At 49.2% G+C, this 10,962-nt stretch overlaps 1 pseudogene; it reads right to left on the bottom strand.

Annotated features, from left to right (window-relative positions):
- Positions 1–720: 720 nt before the first annotated feature.
- Positions 721–1,683, bottom strand: LOC117998013 (annotated as a pseudogene).
- Positions 1,684–10,962: the final 9,279 nt, after the last annotated feature.

The following is a 10,962-nucleotide window of genomic DNA, read 5'->3' as shown; positions in this document are numbered from 1 at the left end:
ACCTGTCAGGGCTGTGTTTGCTGTGAGAAACCCCGTAACGAGAGTAAACCCTCCAAACCCAGCATCCCTGCCCCAAAGCACAGCCCGCGCCGGGCAGCCCTCCGCCATGAGCCCCTTGCTCGCCTCCCCGTGGGACTTGGGGCACGCGGAGAACAGAACGACCACAAAGTACACCTTCAGCCGTGAGTCCTGACGCTCTGTCCCCGACCCAGAAGCCCCATGTCTTTTCCAGCACTTATCTAACACACGAGGTGCTGAGTAGGTACAATCCCAGGCTTTCGCAGCGCTGGGCAGAAAGACACGGCCCCGGCGGGAAGGTACGGCCATGCAGGGGTCACTGAGGCAGCAGCCCTGCGCCTCTGCAGTGCGCCCACGGGGTGCAGCTTCCTGGAGGGGCTCCCGAGGCAGCAGAAGCCGCTAGACACACCTCTGGCTGGGGGCTGGCCACCGGGTCCCGAACCAGCGGCGAGAGTCGGTCGACGTGGATCCATCCCTCCTCCCCTTCAGCCATCGAGAACGTCTGGGACAGTCTCTTTTGTGTCCGCATCTCACACACACTCACACACACACGGAGAATTGGCTCTTGCTTGACTTCCTCAGAGGAAATGCTTTTTTAAAATAGGAGTCCGTGTGTGTGTGTCTGTGTGAGATACATCCTCCGTACAACGGTGGCAAAGAAGTAACTCACACTTTACAGCCCAGAGCAGGCAATCCAGAGTATCAATTTACTTCCCCCCTCCTCAGCCCCGCATCTTGGGAGTCAGCCTTTTTCCCCAAGAGCCTCCTGAAGGCGCCTTTCACGTCCTTGTTCCGCAGGCTGTAGATGAGGGGGTTCATCATGAGGGTGAGGACACTGTAGGACATGGAGACGATCTTGTCTCGGTCACAGACGATCTTGTCCTGAGGCATCATGTACATGGAGATGGCCGTGCCACAGAAGAGCGCCACCACCGTGAGGTGAGACCCACACGTGGAAAAGGCCTTGCCGTGGCCCTCTGTGGAGCGCATCCGCAGCATGGCCACCAGGATCCTTCCATAGGAGGCCACGATGAAGGCAAAGGGAACCAGCAGAGCCAGGGCACCGGTGCCCACCATGAGCAGCTCATAGAACTGCAGGTCAGAGCAGGTCAGCTTGAGCAGGGCCAGGAGCTCGCACAAGAAGTGAATGATGATCTGGCGGCCACAGAACTCCAAGGGCATGGTCAGCAGGGACCACGGTCAGCAGGAACGCCGCCGTCCACGAGGTCCCGGCCAACAGGCTGCAAAGCCGGGGCCCCGTACACACAGAGTGGCGCAGGGGGTCCACGATGGCCACACAGCGATCATAGGCCATGGCGGCCAGCAGGAGACACTCCATGACACCCAGATAGAGCCCACGGCCATCTGGGCCAAGCACTGTCCTAGCGAGATGGCAGGAACGGTCACCAAGCAGTTGATGAGGATCTGGGGCACACTGGATGTGGTGTAGCCCACGTCCAGGAAGGACAGGTTGCTGAGGAAGAAGTACATGGGCGTGTGGAGCCGGGGATCATAGCAGATCAGGTGCAGGATGAGGCAGTTCCCGAAAAGGGTGATGACGTAGGATAGGAGGAGCAAGCAGAAGAAGACGGTCTGAGCCCGCAGGTACTGGGAGAGCCCGAGCAGGACGAAGTAGATCTCCCCTGTGTTGTTCTGGCCGTCCATGCCCCTTCCGAAACTCCGGCTGGCTGGGAAAATGTGGATAGTCTTGAGAGGTTGTTCAGAAACTGGCAGCTTTTAATAAATAAAGTTGGGCTCTTTCAAGTCACCAACATTCACGTGATGACCCCTTTACCCCTGCGTTGCTGTGGCCCTTGCTGAAGAATGTTTGCTTAATACATTCCACCATTCAGAAGCACTCACGGACCCATCCAATTATACAGCCATTGATTGGTGGATTGGTGGATTTGTAGACTGGTGGATCGTGGAAGAGATTAGATCATTCCTTCAGTGATTCTTTTACATATTGGCTAGTGGGCTCTTTCATTCATTCATTCATTACCGAGTCATTGACTCATGAATCCCCTTATATGGATGGATTCACTCATTGTTTCTTCAATGCATTTATTCATTCATTCAACAAGCACTTCTGAGCAGCTTCCACGTAGTCCAGACTTGATCCCAGGCAATGAAGTTACAGTGGGGGACGAAAAAACAACAACAAAAAAAACAAGGCCTGAGCTCCCAGGAGGTGATAGACTAAAGAAAAATTTGAAAAGTAACACTAGTGCACTCAGTGCTAAGACCTTGCTCTGTTCCCACCACACTCCCTTCCCTGAAAAACTGTATCTGCACGTGTCCTTTTCCAAGTTCGGCAACTCTAGGAGTTTATCCTGCCAACGGATCACATGTGCAAACTGAGATCAATGGGATTATTTTCAAACAGATTTTTAACATTTTTTAAAATTTTATTTATTCATTTACTTAAGTCATCTCTACACCTAATATGGGGCTTGAACTCACCACCCTGAGATCAAGAGTCATATGCTCTTCCAACTGAGCTAGGCAGGCGCCCCTTAAATTCATGTTTAAAAACATAAATGCCAAGTTGTATTCCAGATGATGGAAAACTATCGCAATGTCTAGAAATACGGGACTGGGTAAAGAAATTGTGGCCCATCCATGGCAAGAACACTGTGTAGAAGTGAAACGAATAAGGAAACTATGTATACTGATATCTATCTATCTATCTAATAGGTATCTAAATAGATAGATAGATTTCTAATACATTGTTAAACTAAAAATGTGGAAGTGAGTTTGGTGGAGGCAGGAATTATATGGGAACACTTGGGTACATGTCAGCGAAGGAGAGAACAGTAGGTACCATTTTTTTTTTTAATGGGAAAGAAAATACGTTTATACCTTTATCTCCTCCTTTGACCAGACACCCAAATTGAACTGTCATTTGAAGATGATGAGAGAGGACATGTCTGAAACTAGGACAAAGGAGCAGTTAGGAACACTATGGTACCCGCCTAGCGCTTGTAGGAATTTGAGTTTCTGACATGAGGGGAAGGGACCCTGTCCTAATGAGGGGATAAAAATGCTTCCTAAGGAAATGACGGGAGAGTGCTGGGAGGAAAAGGGACCTGATTAGCATGGCCAGGAGGCAGAGGGAATAGGACGGATGGATGGAAAGATGGACGGATGGGTGGGTGGATGGAGGGACAGATGGGTGGGTGGGTAGATGGAAGGGTGGAAGGAAGGAAAGACAGATGGAAGGATGGATGGACAGATGAAGCTGTATCAGGTTAAGCATCCTCTTCCCACGCTTCTCCCATACCCAGCCACACACGTGGTTCCAGCAGAGTCTAATCCGGGAACTTCACCCCTTCCTTCCATGAAGAGGCCACACACAAACAGGAATCAGGCTGCTCTCACACTTTGGGGAGAACAAGAAGATCATTCCAAGGAGCCTGTGTACAACATCTTGATCCCCAGCACGTTCCCAAGCAGGATCCCTGAGAATAAGAACGTCTGATCTCCCTCTGTCTGTATCTTTTTCTTCAGTCTCTCACAGAGTTTCCAGAAAGCCCGGTGGGGACGGGTGGAGCCAAGGCGGGGGAGAACTGAAGAAGCAGAGAGAGGTGAGTAATTTAAGTAATCTCTGCACCCAACTACACCCCTGCGGTCTCTGGAGGCTCCTGGGCACCACCTGGGGATGCTTGTTAGCAAAGCTTAGACTACGATATTGGAAAAACAATCCTTACGGATCTCTCAGAGCCATCGGAGGAAAAGTTTGGCTGACGGGATCGCTCCCTCCCTCCAGAATCTGGGCCGCAGATGGAGACTCAGGGTCTGGGTGTGCGGAGGTCGTCCCAGCCACACTGTGGATTGGCTCTGGGGCCTCCCTGAGAGTCACGTTCCCCGGGTGTGAAGTGGACAGAAGAATCCCAGCTGTTGTGGCCCAGGAAGGGGCTCACAGATGGGAAGGGAGAGCCAGACCCCTGTGCTCTCCTGTGGGACACCTGCAATTTCACGGCATACGCACCTCAGACAAGGCTGCTCTGCGACCACCAAGCAGTGAGGCAGAAACAAGATGACCCCGTAATCGTGCGTGAACACAGACAAAAATGAGCCTTGGCCAAACAAAGACAAGGCCTCTCCAACTTGCAGGGCGACCCACCCATCCCAGCCTTCCCAAGACTGTCCAGATTATACGACTGAAAGTCCTGCGTCCCACAAGTTTTCCAGTGCCAGGCAGACCAGGAGGGTTGTCAGGCCTGCTTCTGACCTTGAGACATATGACCTTGAGACAGCACATTGTTATCCTTAGGTCTTCAGTCCGTCCAAAGACAATGAGGGGTTTGGAGTCTGTCACTGATTTTCAAAGCCCCTTTCTATAGAAAGTAGGTTTTTTTGTTTGGTGTCTTGGCCCCAAAGAAAAAACGGCAAAGCTTTCTCAAAAAAGACTGCATGATCTCTGGATGCCTGGGTGGCTCAGTCAGTTAAGCATCTGCCTTTGGCTCAAGTCATGATCCCAGGGTCCTGCAATCGAGTCCTCCATCAGGCTCCCTGCCCAGCGGGGAGCCTGCTTCTCCCTCTCCCTCTGCCCCTCCACCCTGCTCTTGCTCTCTCTCTGACAAATAAATATTTTAAAAATCTTAAAAAAAAAAAAGATTGCATGATCTCACTTGCATGTGGGTCTGAAGCAGTTGAATACTTTGAAGCAGAGAGGAGAACGGTGGTGGCCAGGGGTGGGGAATGGGGAGAAACTGGTCAGCAGGGACAAAGTTGCACTTATACAGGGTAAATAAGTCTGGAGATCTCCAGAACAGCGGGACTACACTTAATAATACGAATACCGGAAACTTGTAGAGAGAGCTTTCGGGCGCTTGCGTCACACAAAACGGCAACTCTGTAGCTGGACTGTCCGAGTCATTTCACTATGTAAATGATTACACATCTAATCATCCCGCTGTGCACCTTAAATATATACATTTTTACTAACAACTAAATGAAAAAGAAGCATGAAAGAGGAACTACACAGATGGGAGCATGTTCTAAATTCAAGTAATCAATGATTTTAGGTTTTCTTTTTGACTGATACTAGTTTATAAATTTTGTGCCGCCTCAGTCTTCATCCCACGAGTGTGCGTGAGTGTGTGAGAAACTGGACAAACCAAATCTGAAGTTTACGTGGGAATATAACGGAACAATCCAAATGGAAAGCAAAGCTAATCTCAAAGCTACGGAAACGAGCAATAAGGAAATCTGATCAGTGAACTCGCAAAGAGAGTGAAGAAACTGACCAACACATACACCTTTGTTTAACTTACAGGAAAAAAAAGGACACTGCAGAAAAATGAAGAAAGAACAGTGTCTTCAATAAATGGCTCTAGTCCAATTCATGACTATTAAGAGGGAGAAAAATAATTTTTCTCAGTCTCACACTATTCCCTTTTTTTAATGTATGAAAGTTGTTTATTTTTTTTTTTTAAAGTAAACCAACTAAAATACTTTTCTTTCTGAAAACAAAAACATCCTCCTTGGAGAAAACCAGAATAATACAATCACAAAGCAGAAAGTAAAAATTACATTTACTTCGAATGTGCAGAGATCTCCCCTATTTGCAGTCTGGCATGTTTCCCTCAAGTCTTCTCTGTCTTTTCAGTTGAAGTATCGTTGACACACATGTATTACTTTCAGCTGTACAACATAGTGATTCCACTATTCAACTTCTATACGTGGCTCGCGGTGTTCACCGCGGTAAGTGTAATCACTGACTGGCAGCATACAATGTTATTATATTATTAACTATATTCCCTGTGCTGTACTTTTTTTTTAAAGATTTTATTTATTTATTTGACAGAGAGAGAGCGAGAGCAGGAACACAAGCAGGGGGAGTGGGTGAGGGAGAAGCAGGCTTCCCGCCGAGCAGGGAGCCCAATGTGGGACTCGATCCCAGGACTCTGGGATCATGACCTGAGCCGAAGGCAGACGCTTAACGACTGAGCCACCCAGGCACCCTCCCTGTGCTGTATTTTTAATCCTTGAGACTTATTTCTTTTATAACTGTACTCTTAATCCCCTTTATGTATTTCACTCACCCCCACCCACCTTTCCTCTGGCAACCACCAGTTTGTTCTCTGTTTAAGTGCGTTCGCTTTTTGTTTTTTGTTTTTTTAGATTCCACATATAAGCGAAATCACATGGTATTTGTCTTTCTCCTTCTGACTTACTTCACTTAGCATAATGCCCTCTAGGTCCATCTGTGTTGTCACAAATGGCAAGAAATTCTTTTTTCATGGCAGAGGAATATTCCATTGTGTATATACACCACATCTTCTTTATTCATCTATCAATTGACCTCGCTTCCATATCTTGGCTACTGTAAATCATGCTGCAATAAACATAGGGGTGCATGCATCTTTTTGAATCAGCCTTTTCATTTTCTTCAGGTAAATACCCAGCAATGGAATTACTGGATCGTAGGGTAGCTCTATTTTTAATTTTTTGAGGAACCTCCATACTGTTTTCCAGAGGGGCTGCACCAGTTTGCATTCCCACCAACAGTGTAGGAGGGTTCCCCTTTCTCCGTAACTGTCGTTTCTTGTCTTTTTGATACAACCATTTTGACAGATGTGAGGTGACCTCTCACTGTGGTCTCAAACTTAAGTTCCCTCTAAAGGAAAAAGTAAAGGTAAGGTAACAACAACAACAACAAAAACCAACTCTTGGAGGACAAGATGAGATCCATTCTCTGGGGTATGTGTAGACCTCTAACCCAGTGCAACTGATAAACTTGGCTACATTAATACTAAGTACTCTACCCAAAAAGGGGGAATGAAAAGTCAAGGTATCAGGCGCCTGGGTGGCTCAGTCGTTAAGCGTCTGCCTTCGGCTCAGGTCATGATCCCAGGGTCCTGGGATCGAGCCCTGCATCGAGCTCCCTGCTTTGCAAGGAGCCTGCTTCTCCCTCTCCCCCTCCCCCTGCTTGTGTTCCCTCTCTCGCTGTGTCTCTCTCTGTCAAATAAATTTTAAAAATCTTAAAAAAAGAAAGAAAGAAAGAAAAGTCAAGGTATGACATGGGAAGTTATTTGCAACACATACATTTGAAAAAGAACTCATATCCTGAACACAGAAGTGACTCCTATAGAGCAAGGAGAGAAAAAAAAACTTGAGTAGAAAACATGGGGGAAGAAACTGAAACGAGTCAGAAAGGGAATATTGAACGGACATTCCATACACGAAAAAACCCACACATTTGTTAACACTCAGGAAAATGCAAGAGAAACCTTATGAGACATTACCACAAACCCTCGTATGCAGCAAACGTCAAAACAGAGCTTCCAGCCACGGTTTGGGATGGAGGACATCCGGCAGCGTTCATTCACCACCGCGGGGGATGTAAGTCGGTCACCTGCAGCAATGCATTTGGCAGGATCTACGCGTAACGCATCCGGATTCTATGACAAAGCCCGTCCACTCCTACGTGCATGTTTAGTGGTCACGCACGGACTTGAGCACCGTGACACGCACCAGGTCTTAACAACAGAGCCAAACCTGAAACCGCACAAATGTCCTTTAACGTGAGAACACGCGAAACATTCACCCCCCAAAAAAGCAGGAAGAATGACCAAGTGATGCCCACACACAACACAATTAAATCTCACAAACGTGTGGAACAAAGTATCCAAGAACATCTAGTGTATGAATCCATGAATCAAAAGTCCAGAAAGAGGGGCGCCTGGGTGGCTCAGTCAGTTAAGGGTCGGGTCGGCCTTCAGCTCAGGTCATGATCTCAGGGTCCTGGGATCCTGCCCTGTCTCAACACTCCCCTCGGCCTCTCAGCGTGCCCTCTGCTCCCCTCACCCCTGCTTACACCCCACCCCACCCCCACCCCTGCTCCCAGGAGCTCTCTCTTTCTCTCAAATAAATAAAATCTTTTTTTTTTTAAAGCTTTTTTAAAAAGGAGCCTGTTTGCTCTTCCGTGATTCGAGACTGCCATCTACTGACCACACGGGTACTTGATGAACTCCGAGGCACCCCCTCAAATTAGAGCAGAGAAAATAAAGGAGATACTTTTATAACGAATGTGTTTACACTTGTGTGGGGTTTTGCTGTGGTTTACAGTAAGACTGCTTCCTCAGGGGCAATAACGGCGCACACACCAGGGTTTGGGCACAGCGGCGCGGGCCCCGCGTGGGGACCCAGCTGCGTGAGTCGTGCAGGCTGGATCCCACACCCGCTCATCTCCCCTTCGCTGCCTACCTGCGAAGTGCCACAAAGCTGAGCCAGGCAGCCCTGGCTGCGAGCGAGGGCCCCAGACGGTCTGCACTTGACAGACGGGAACGCTGGGCTCAGAGGGCAGGTCTCCCGCCTGCCTGGCCCGGAGCCCGTGTGTCGCACATCCGCACCCCATCCTGTCTCTGAACATCAGGGGACTGGGCATTCCAGGCCTGGCTTCTTTCTCTGCCCTCTGCTTGGGTCCTACTAAGGTAAAGATGGGCAGGGAAGGCGGCTTGAGACTGCAGTTTGGTTGATCATGGAGTCATCTCCAAATTCCCCGTCAACACCCACCACACACGCCATGAAGAGAGGCTTCCGGGCTCTGCCGGACTTGCACAAAATGGAAGTGATAATTGCATGAGTCACGAAGTTTCACACACAACAGGTAAACAGAACTGTAAATGACAGTCGTTAAAAAAAAGTGTGTTACTTTCCCAAGAAGTGGGGCAGGCCTTGCCTGGAAGGGCCACGTGGGAAAGCACTGGGTGGGTCAGCAGGCGGAGCCTGGGCATGGGAGACGTGGGGCAGGAGTATTTACTGTGCTTTCGGGGGAGGTGAGGGCCGGTGGATGTCGTCCCACCCAGGAGAGCCTGACAGAGCAGGGGGTGGATGTGGGCTCTGGATTGGCTGGTGTGTGTACAAACACACACTCTCAGCCTCTCGTTCACGATCTCTAGGCCCGGGCTGGCCCTGGTGAAAAAGGATCAGAAATACAGAAATATACATCTTCACGAAACTCCTCTGTTCCTTATAGGTCTGGACATGGACAGTCACCCTCAGCAAGACCACTTCCCCCGAATTCCAGCTGATCACAATACTCACATAGATGAATAAAAAAGCCACACACCAGCTCTCCTATTCTCAAACCTCTGACTCTAGTCACCATGCCATATGATTCCTTCTTCCCTGACAAAAGTAGCAAAACAAACAGAATATATATTTTTTTTTTACAAGAAATTACTTACTGTTACTTTTGTTCTTTGGACTTCTACATTCCCCATTAACAACCCTGGCACCTGCAGAAAACCAGACCCTTAGCTCTGTTCCTTCTACCACATGCCAAGGGGCTCCCATTCCAGTGGTGGGAGAAGCAATGAACAAGTGTGGGCATCAAGGAAGTATCAGCACTGTGATGGAAATAAGGCAGGGGAGCTGTGTCGAGGGTCTCTGAGGATGGCAGTCGGCGGGGGGGGGGGGGGGGCTTCCCTGAGGGGGTGACCTCTGAATGGAGAAAGGGTGGAGCCCCATGAACACCCAGGTGAGGAGGGGTAGCAGAAACAGCAGGTGCAAAGGTCCTGGGGTTGGTTCTTTGTAGGTACAGAGAGAGGCCAGTGTGGCTGCAGCCTAGTGACCAAGGGGGAGATAAAATCAGTAGGACCATGATGATGGCAGGACCAAGCAGGCCAAGGGAAAATCTGGGTTTCATTCTGAGGGAACAGGGGGTCCCTGGGGCAGGGGTGGGTGTTTATTTGGGGGAGTGGAGTGATGTAACTGATTCACTCTTTGGTATTTCCCCCAGCTGCCCAGCAGAGATGATGTGAATGGGACTGAAGGTGCTGGGGGGACAGGAGACAAGGGGAGAGGGTCTGCGGCCTTCCAGATGGGGGTGACACTGAAGCTGGAAGTCCCCATCCAAGGACATGGGCAGCCTCTAAGCCCTGCCTCACACATCTGTGCAGGGAGATTACGGACATAAAGAGAGCTCGGTCTGTGGGGTCTCAGGCAGCAGCGGCCCCCGTCAATCAGCGAGGAGAGGTATGCTGGGGACCTCACCTCACAGCCTCCACCACCGGCCTCTGATGAAGAGTTAGGAATCCCTTATGTGAGCTCCGGGGGGTAGGGGGGGTCTACCTCAACCCAAGAAATCACTGTGTATCTTCCTTTCCTCAGAGCCTGAATTCCATTTTCTGACTGAGTCGGGCTTTCCGCTGCAGGTCCCCATGACAACGGGCCCTCCCCCTCCCCCTTCCTGACACTCTGTCCTGATTTTCTGCAGGAGGCGAAGCTGCAGGCATGGCAACTGGTCGGCTGGCTGATGGCGGAAGTGGCAGCATTGAGTCTCTGAATGAGTTAACACTCACAGAGCTGGACAAGACAAAGCCAGTGTTTCCACGAAGCACTGTTAAAACATCAGCCAGAACTGAGGGCTGCTGGAGTGGTGGGGGGTGGCTGGGTGATAGACACTGGGGAGGGTATGTGCTATGGTGAGCGCTGTGAACTGTGTAAGACTGATGAATCACAGACCTGTACCTCTGAAACAAATAATACATTGTATGTTAAAAAAAAAAAAAGAAGAAGAAGAAGAAGATAGCAGGAGGGGAAGAATGAAGGGGGAAATCGGAGGCGGAGACGAACGATGAGAGACCACGGACTCTGAGAAACAAACTGAGGGTTCTAGAGGGGAGGGGTGTGGGGGGATGGGTTAGCCTGGTGATGGGTATTAAAGAGGGCACGTTCTGCATGGAGCACTGGGTGTTATATGCAAACAATGAATCATGGAACACTACATCAAAATAAATAAATAGATGTCCAAAAAATAAAAAAATAAAAATAAAAACAATAAAACATCAGCCAGCCATTGATTATTGTTGTAGGAAACTTAGTGACAAAAAAAAAGGCCCTTTGGATATTTTACACATGCGGGATGCACAGCAATATTCGGTATCTGTCTGACGCCACATGAACTGCTTACTCCCGTGGCTCACATTTTCA

Source organism: Mirounga leonina, unplaced genomic scaffold (assembly GCF_011800145.1).
Source record: "Mirounga leonina isolate KUSES-001 unplaced genomic scaffold, KU_Mleo_1.0 Mir_376, whole genome shotgun sequence".
NCBI classification, from domain to species: domain Eukaryota; kingdom Metazoa; phylum Chordata; class Mammalia; order Carnivora; family Phocidae; genus Mirounga; species Mirounga leonina.
This window is presented reverse-complemented; position numbering and strand designations above follow the sequence as displayed.